Source organism: Leopardus geoffroyi, chromosome A2, assembly GCF_018350155.1.
Source record: "Leopardus geoffroyi isolate Oge1 chromosome A2, O.geoffroyi_Oge1_pat1.0, whole genome shotgun sequence".
In the NCBI taxonomy this organism is placed as follows: Eukaryota; Metazoa; Chordata; class Mammalia; order Carnivora; family Felidae; genus Leopardus; species Leopardus geoffroyi.
The window spans coordinates 122,638,851-122,648,338 of record NC_059331.1 but is presented as its reverse complement, the minus strand read 5'-3'; the positions used below and the strand labels follow the sequence as shown (position 1 = coordinate 122,648,338).

At 52.2% G+C, this 9,488-nt stretch overlaps 1 long non-coding RNA gene across 2 annotated transcripts; it reads right to left on the bottom strand.

Annotated features, from left to right (window-relative positions):
* Positions 1-3,123: 3,123 nt before the first annotated feature.
* Positions 3,124-6,471, bottom strand: LOC123606656. 2 transcript variants are annotated; one of them, XR_006716419.1, is made up of 2 exons: positions 5,383-6,471; positions 3,124-4,163 (listed from the first exon to the last, which is right to left on the bottom strand). It is a non-coding gene; the product is annotated as an uncharacterized LOC123606656 (long non-coding RNA). The 2 variants fall into 2 exon arrangements; XR_006716418.1 differs by having other exon boundaries at positions 3,124-4,160.
* Between the last annotated feature and the right edge of the window lie 3,017 nt (positions 6,472-9,488).

Here is a 9,488-nt window from a genome sequence, read left to right as displayed (position 1 = left end):
CAGTTAACTGTCTACCTTCGGCTCAGGTCGTGATCTCACAGTTCATGAGATCAAGCCCCACGTTGGGCTCTGTGCTGACAGCTCAGAGTCTAGAGCCTGCTTCCAATTCTGTGTCTCCCTCTCTCTTTGCCCCACCCCCGCTCACACACTCTCTCTCCTTCAAAAATAAATGAACATTAAAAAAATTTTTTTTTAATCTAATTTCCACTGTTGCCCCCAGGAGCAATTCCAGGCTGCTTGGCCAAACACTTCAAAGTCAACTGAGGAAATTTAGACCCAGAATGGGGTGGGGAGGAGGGGTCACTGGCCCTCACTCACACAGCAAGGCAGTTTGAAGTTCTCTCTACCTCACCACACTGCCTTTCCACCCAGACAGTTTGGAGAAAGGGAAAGAACTTGGGCCCAGACCATGGGTCTGAGTCCTGACTCTGTCCTCTCTAGCTGTGCAATTTTGAATCGGCTGCCTAACCTCTCTGATTTATAGTTTCTTCATCTATAAAATGTAAGTATTGTCTGTTTTGTTCAATAGTCAGTACCCAGAATAGTGCTTGACAAACAGTAGGAGCTCAGTAAATACTTCTCAGGTGAATCAACAAGTGAATCCCTAACCTCTCAGCTCATTTATGAGTACCAAGCGAAGCAATATGTGTGAGGTTCCTGTTCAGTGTCAAACACACAGCAGGACATTCCAAATGGGTTTCCCTTTGCCTCTTAACTGATCACTCTGAGCTCCTGCTGCCCTTCTGACCCTAGCCCAGGATCCCAATCTCCAAAGCCTAGATCCATCTTGAATTACTCAGGCACCAAGAGCCTCAGCCTAAGGAGTTTTCTCGGCACGCCAGGCTGGCCTCCTCTCTAACAGCCCTTCCAGCACATTCCCCCCAATCCCCTGCCCGCCCCAAGGTCCCTCTGCTCGCTGCCTGGGGAAACGGCATCCCTGGCTGCCCCTCAGGGTCCAGCCTGCAAGCCCTCATCCCCTGGACCCCCCTTCCCTCCCTTCCCCTTTGTTCAGGGAATGTTTTCCTCCCCCTGTAACTGTGGAGGGACACGGGTGGGCAAGCTGAAGGGGCTAGTATCCAAGCCAGGAGCCAGGGGAGTGTGGCCGCCGTGCCTTCGGCACCTGCTACACTCAGGGCATCTCTAGGGGCTGTAAAGGCCTTTGCAGAGATGGGTTAGGGCCATGTCACAGGGCCAGGGAAAGGCTGAAATAACAAATGGCCTCAGTAAAAGGCAACCAGAGAGAGGCGAGGGTCAGGGAGCCATAGAAGAGCTCCAGCCCAGCCAAGAAGGCGCCCCCCACTCCCCACTAGGTGACTCTGGGAAGGCACCTTCTCTCTGGTCTCAGTTATCCCAGCTCTTTCATGAGGGTGGCAGTATGGGTGTGGGGGTTTGAGCCAATTCCCTACTGCCCCTGACGGCTCTCTGGCTTCCTAGCATCATCACACCTGGGTGCCCCACCCCCACACGTAGAAGTGGCTGTCCCGGGACTCCCAGCCGGGCCAGCTAAGGAGTCCCTTCCCAACCCCTCGTCACTCCATGGGGCCCCAGAATCTGCCCCGTAGGGCCCACGAGAGATTAGCAGACTGCAGGAGGAAAGGGGGGTGATGTAGCTGGGCTTTGAAAATAGTCCCCCCGGGAGTGCTAAGCCTTGGGAAGGGGCCTCTCTGGCTTCCCCCAGAGTTGGGTTGAGGCGCCCAGATGGTGTTTCCACCCGGATAAGCCCCAGGGCGTGTGGAAGGAGGGCCAGGCCCGTGAGGGCTCCTGCAGACCTCCTCCTCCCTGGGGGGGGGGACTGGGACTGCACCTCAGGTGGCGCTACCAGGGCTGAGCGGCGCAGGAATGGGGGTGCCTCACTGACCCACCACGGGCTTTCCTCCCAGGGCTGTGCTGTGGAAATGCAGTGGGGGAGGGGGGGTGCCTGGGATCCCACAGCACGGCAGAGACACAGGAAAATGGGGAGGACAGGCAGCAGGTGCGGGAGGTCCCCCACATTCAGCACCTTCCAGAGGCGGGCTCCTGGCTGGCCGCGGGGGGATGTGGAGACTCCCCAAGCATGCTGGAGCTTCTGACGACAGGCCGACGGCCTCGGTCCCTGTGTGTGTCTCCACAGTACAGCTAAGCAAGCACACAGCCCAGGCGTCGTGAAGACAAGGCTCAGAGATATGAGCTGGGGTATGAATAAGACCCCAAAGCCAACGTGCAGGGAGAGATTCCAGCTGCAAGGTTTTAAAGGCTTCTGAGCCAAATCCTAGACCTGGGAGGGCTTTTCAGGACTCTCAACGCAATCGTCACGGTGTGGATGGGAAAACTGAGGTGCAAAGAGGGGAAGGGAGTCATCCGAGGTGCTGCTGCTTTGCTGTAGCCGGGAAGGAGCCCTGGTGTCCCGAGCCCATCCTGACATCCCTAGATTGGCCTGTTTCTGGAGGCTCTGGATGAGCTTGGGCTCACCCCCAGCCTCTGCCACCTTTGCCCATGGCTCCAGGAGCTTGGCATGGAAACCAGCACAAGCTGGTTCCAGCACAAAGGAAGGCCAGTCAATGATTCATGGAGGCTCCTTTCCTGGAGACTTTCTCTGGCTATACCCAGGCACTGCCGCTGGCTCCTGTACAAGTGCCCCAGGGTGGCAGGACAAGGCAGGTGGGGATTAATCAGTGATGGGCCAGAGGGCCAGAGGAAGTCGCTCTGGGGATGGGAAGTCACAGCCCATCCCCAGTCCCCAGTCCTCTCCCTCTCTCTTTTTTTGTGACTCTCAACCTTTGTAATCTTTCTGCCTCTCTTGATAACCGACCGCCTCTATCTCTCACCTACCCCCCTCCCTCTCTGCCTGTCTCTCACGCACACAGGTTCAAGCACACTCTTATCTGCCTCTTCTTTCCCCCCATGTCCCCAGCACCCTGACTCTGAACTCAGAACATCTCTCTCCTCCTTCGTCCCTCACACCTGCCCTCATGAGATGTCTTGATAAACTCAGCCATCCTGAGGATTTAAATAGCAGAATCCGAAAGCTGCAGGGCCCTCAGAAATAATGTCCAGGCTCACATTTACTATATGTTCTATAGAAAACCCGTTCTTCAAAACAGTAATACAAGTTACTTCCAAAAGAAAGGTCTGTGGACAAATAAGTTTGGTGAACACTGGCCTAAATAAGTGTGTTTTTAATTGCAGGCCTTGTCAGAGCCTCTACTATAATTTCTGTGATGAGTGATACGGTCTCCAAACTTAGCCTAATCACCGTGAAAACCAGTCAACAGCTCCAGGAGCTGGGGTTCCCATTCTGCAAGGACCAGAGGGAGCAGGTGATCCATCTAAGCTCAGGTGACCTACCTGAGCCATTCACCCAGCCCTTGGTCAAGCATGTGGATAGCACCGGCTGGTAAAAATCCCCACGGCCACTAAATTCGGTTTCAAATCTAACTCTCTAGGATTTCTCATTTTCCATTTCCAGAAAATCTCAAGGGCAGCCTGCGGTGACTTCACATTTAGGGAGAAGGAGGAATGGGCGGGGGAGCTAGGAGCCCTCGGAATTTTCTAGAACTAAAGCTTCGGGCCCCATGGAGGCCTTCCTAGGTTTGGTGTCTCTAGGTCCCACATTCCTGGAGGCAGATGCAGCTGATCCTCCCAGTCCGGGAGGTCACCGCCAGCAGCGGAAATTCTTGGAGTTCGTCTCGGATGGAAGGTGCCACTGGCCCATCAGTCACGATCCAGGCGCATCAGTGACTCCCGGAACTTCACGAATAGTTTAACAGAGCCATCCTCTCCCTAGAGCCCAGGAATCTTCTCACAGGGTATGGAACAGAGACACCTCTTCAGGTCTGCAGGCGAGAGGAGTGAAGTGAGGCAGGAGACAAAAAGATCCGGGTGTCCAGAGGCCTGGGAAATGCCTGCACTGCCCTGTCTTTGTGAGACCCAGAAACGAGGGTGAATGTAGGAAATCATGAGTGTTTATTCCAGAGTCGCAGGCGCCCGCTTGACAGCCAGCAATGCCAGGTGGCCAGCTGAGGTTAAGGGGCCGTGTGCCCTGTGACCACAGGAGAGGCTGCCTCTCCAAAGCCAGCCTTGGTCAACGTCCTGAGCCAGCGAGACACGAACCCGGCTCAACCCTCACCACATCTTCTTCAGCATGGAACTCACCTCCCAGTGTCTGGCTTCCCAAGGAATGTCTGCTGAGGAAACATGTTATGTGAAAATAGAGGTTGCCAGTATTCTTATCAAATATATAATTTATTATACATTTCTCACTGGAAAAAAATTCTCACCGACACACGAAAGAAAAAGAAAGAAAGAAAGAAGAAAAAGAAAACCCCCACCACAGTACCTGCTGTCTAACTATCCAAGCAAGCAGCCCTGATTTGGGGAGGGAAAAGGGGGTGGGGGCTGGTCTCTACCACCCTCCCAGGAACTTGCTTTTTTCCCAGAAGGCAGTTCAACATCCTTTGCCGGGAATCCAAAAGATACCCGTCTACTCTGCGGGCCTGAGTACAGTGCCCTCATATTGTTCAAAATCTCAAGCTCCATTTAAGGGAGGTTTCCTAGGAGTTCAAACAAAAAACAAAAGTTGTTGAGTCGGTCACGTCATCACCTGGCATTGTAGCCTGCACAATCCAGAAGACCCTGCAGCAGGTTCCTCCGGCAGCTGAGGCCTTCCTGGTTCCTGCTTTAGGGGCTTGACATCACTGTCCCTCACCCACACACACCGAAGTGATATTCAGAATACATGAACACCCTCAACAGGCAACTTTAAACAGGTGATTACAAGTAAGTTTCTTGGTATTGTAAGTTTCATTTGTTTGGCTTTTCCATTTGAGTTCCTTAAAGGCATAAGTTATTTCTATCTATTTATGTTGCATTATATGAAAAATATGTTTAAAAAAAAAAAACCCAAAACCTTGTTTAAATAAGATGCCAGGGGCATATTGGCCACATCTAGAATGTTCCAGACTGCTATAGATGGTAGGCTGCCATCCTTGAGAACTTTTGCATTTTTATGAATTTTGGGGGTTTGCTTTTGGGAGGGGTCTGGACTCATTTATTGAATTCTTTGAGAGTCTCTTTCTCTTTCTCTCTCCTCCCTTCCTCCCTCCTTCCCTTTCATTTTTCTCCTCAAAGACAATACCTTTCTCCCTCCAACTGATAGATCTATTTGCTTACTCACTAGCTTGTAGAAAAAATATATGCCAGTGTCCCCTTAACGAACACAAGCCAGGCCAGCCTTTTCGAGCTAATATTCTACATGGGGTCAGGCTGGCTTTAGGCAAACCAAGTATAGCACCTAGTGGACATGACTGTGGGCTCAGAACATTCCTCCAGCCTTTGACTGTGTTGTAGGGACTGGTCGTGGGCTAGGCTGCAAGAGCTGGCAGGGTGCCGGGTCTGTGCACTTACCCAAAGCTGCGCCATGGTTCTCCCATGAGTGAGAATTGCTGCGAAGGTTCTCAGGACAGATCAGAGGACGACTCCAAATATAGTAGTATTACAGGAGTGCATTCTCTCTTTCTCTCTCTGTCTCTACTTCTCTCTCTCTCTCTCTCTCTCTCTCACACACACACACACGCGCGCGCGCACACACCCACACTTTCTAACTTAGACCTTAGACCTCTGTATATATGCATTGTATATTTCTCTCTTTACTAGAGACGATATACAAAGTATATAACAGCCACACGTGGTAATCCAGCAGAACTACCCCACAACTTCAGTGCTAAATAAGGTCCTTGAGGCCCCCGACTGATGGGTTAACCTTTTAAGCGCTGGGCTATGGAGAGGTCCACAGGAGACGAGGGATGAGAGAAGGCACAGGGTAGTCAGAGAGGCCAGATGTGAGGAGGGGTACATGAAGAGCTCCGAATAGATGAAAGCATTTTGATATTTAAGAAGTGGTGAGACCCTACTGACCCATATGGCTGGAGATCAGTTTGTCCTCATCTCGTTCCCCATCAATACACTGGAAAGAACAGAAAAATAAGCAAAATCCTATATGCGGAGAACGTGATTTTATCGGGATGAAGTAGAATCACCTGAGCAGAACGAGCTCATTAAAATTTGGGGGTACACTTCACCAGTGGCCTCTCTGCACACCCAGAGCCCAAAGTGTTGGTGGGAACCAACAGTCACTTAAGGTCTGGGGATGATGGCCCCGCAGGCAAAAACCTCACCGGCCTTTCCCACCTCCAGAATTACCCCCTTTTCAGCACTAAGGGAAGGACAGTAAACATCACCACCTGTGGGTCCTCAGCCCCTAAGGATTGCCCCACCCCGGCCCCCAGCTCACAGCAAATTCCATTCATCGTCTTCATTGTATTCTAAACCTAAAGAAAACAAGGCATCATGCCCAGCAGCTCGTCCATAAAACATTAATCACTATCCCCCCTCCTTGAGAGGCTCCTGACCAGTGAAGGTGTGACCTCCAGGAGTGATGGAAAAATCCTAATGGGTCAGCACGAGGCTGGGCCACGCCAAGGGAAGGGGCCCCTGGCATCAGTTCCTCCAGTGCTTTTCCAGACCAGCCCCTGGCTTTGGTTCCAAGGATGCTGAGGACCATCCTGAGAACCCCCAAAGGGAGAGAACCATCCCCAAAAGGGACCATGGTCCTTGGGGCCAAGTGGCAAACGGCTGCCTTGAGCCACCCACACCCTTTCATTTGGGCCCTCTTCGAGCCCATGTGGGCTTTTGAGGTGGATAATGACACTGGGATCAGGGCCTGAGTCACAGGCCACCAACCCCATCGAGGCTTCATGGCATCTATGTCTGACCAGTTGCTACTGACCTCAGTCCAGAGCAATTCTTCTCCCATAGACCATTCAGCACCCCTCCAGAGTCTGGAAAGAGGAATCCCTCTGATTCCTGGAAGAGAAAGGGAAATATCAAAAGGGAACTATGGGTCTCCAAAGATCCCAAATTCCTGGATATTTAGAAACCCAGAATGGATCGACCCAGTGCTTGAGGTCATACATATGTGTAGCACAAAGGCACCTTCAGGTTGATCTGAACATCCATCACAGGCCTCTGGCTGATGTTCCCTCAGAAGGGCTTTGGAAAATTATGCAATCCAGACCCGGATTCCTTGGCCTCAGAACTGGTGGGGCAATTGTGGAACCACAACGTTTTGCTCTTGTGAGTTTGATGAAGGGACAAATATTCTAGGACTCAGTGGCTGCCAAATTACATCCTGCTTCCCTCTGGGCCAAGTGCAGAGGGTACAACCTTCCGGGCCCACTGAGCCACCTCCACATGCAAGTCTCCATTGGATCATGGGGGAGTCCAGTGGAGGAAGCCATCTGTTGTCTAGTCTCAGCAGGGATGCAGCTGAAGGGGTGTGATAGATGCTCTCCACCAAAGCACTTCACGTGTGTAGTCACCTGAATGCTCGGCAGCTGGGGACAAAGGCTGAGTCATGGAATCTTCCAGGAAAGTTACTCTCTCCATTAAAGTCTGATGAAGAAAACAGACAAGGGCTCTGGTTGCCTCACTCCAGTTCCAGTTTTTCACCTTTTTTCTGTGCTGGGTTGGGCAGAACATGAGCAGAGCAGAGTGGGGATGACCCTTGGGGGTTGAGGTACCTGGAGTACTGAACCCATGGACTGGAAGATAAGAGGAAGTCCGGGACAGGCAAGCCCCAAAGTTTTTGCCCCAGGCCTGAAAGGGCATCTGAGGCTCCTTCAGAGTGCATCATTTTCCCTCAGGGTACAGCATTGCCCTTCCCCTTCTCATATACTATGGTGACAGAGGGTAACCTCTGAACAAGCAAGTTTATCAGATATTTTCCCCCAGATAGAGGGGCAGTCAGGCCTAGGGGCTTCTGGGGAGGCTGGGATAGGGCCATTGCCAGTGGAGCTGCCTGGGACCAGGTGGTGCCTGTGTGTTTCAAGCAGACACCATGTCCAGCTGGCTCCAAAATGAAATGCACTCTTCCTGGTGCTGGAGTCCCTTCAGCTGGCCATTCTCCTTCCTGCTTCTCACTCTCAACATCCTGCAGGTAGAGGAAGACCGGCTGCCTAGTTGGACCAGAGCCAAACTTCATGGAGGTCATGACAAAACAGGCCAGCACCACATAGTGGAGGAATCTTTGAAACCAGAAGCCAATCTTTGGAACCAGGCAGAGCATATTCAAGTCCCAATTCTGCCACCAACTTGCTCTATGGCCTTGGGTGAATCATTTTGTCTTCAGGGGCCTCAGGGGCCTCTGTAAACGGGGGCAGGCAGTCATCTCTACCTTCCAAGGGTGTTACAAAGATTAGAAAGACTGTATGTGAAGTTTCTCACACAAAGTAAGTGCTCAAGAAATACCAGTTCCCTGATCTCTTCTTTAGATCCTGTCTCTTGGCACTAGGGTTGTAAACATTATAACTAAATAATCCCTAAGCAAGGCCCTGTCCTAGATGGCTGGGGGTGGTGAAGGAAGACCAGGGATTGAGGTAGGGTTCCCAGGGCCCCTGGTGGGGACTGAGAGGGCTTCTCACCTGGGGAGATGGGTCAAGATAAGGAGACAAACCAAGAAGGGCTGTGAGAGATAGCCTTGGCACACCCTCACAGGTGGGCCTGGGTTGCAGTGGGCTAGCCCATATCCTGTTTTCATGGTATAACCATCACCCTCCACTCACACCAGCCTGTCCTCAGCCTGGGAGGTACAGGGGCACTTTACATGGGCTGACACAGCACAGATGCCCTTTACAGGGGCCCAGAAAACACTGGAAGAAGAAAGCCTGTTCCAACAGTACGGACTCAGCCATCACTGGGGTGACCTATCCCCTGGCCCTGTCTAGACACCCTTGCATTACCATCAGCCAGGCCTCCACCAGAGGGAGGCAGCAACCACGTGTCTCCCGGGAGCAGTGTTGGGATGCCAGGATCTTTGCAGACACCCCTCCCCTGATCAGCCCACACCTCTGGCCTGATGAGATTTCTAGAAGGTTGATGGTCCTCAGAGACTTCCAGATTCTAGGCCTCTGTAGGATCTACAAGCCCGCTAATTGGAATAGGGCCTGTTCCCTATTATGGGGCCCTCAGTTTCCCAATATAGTCCCTGCTTTGAGATACCAGCCCTAAGTGTGTATGCAGGGGGCAGAGAGGTGGATATCAGGGGTCTGTGTCCAAGTCTCAGCCTGACACAGACTTGTCTCACTGAGTTTGGGGCATGTCTCACTGAGCATCCACCTCCCTTTCTGCCAAATAAGGCCAACCACACCTGCTGTGCCTCCAACACTGAGAGAGGCCCCGAATGGGGGAAAGGGTTTTATGAGTTCCAGAGGGCCCAGAGTGGCCTTGGAGCTACTTGAGGACAGATGAAAGAGGCATAGACAGAGGGGGCTTTTCACGGCTCCCTGTCACCCTCAAGGCAGAGGCCAGCCTGCTCTGACCTCGCTTCTCTTCCGCCTTGGGCAGACACCTTAGGATCTGACTAAAGCTACAGACTTCTTCCACAGGAAAAGTGCACATCCTCACTATGTGTGGTACATGCTTTATGGGGGCTGAAAAGCCCACAAGGCCTCAAG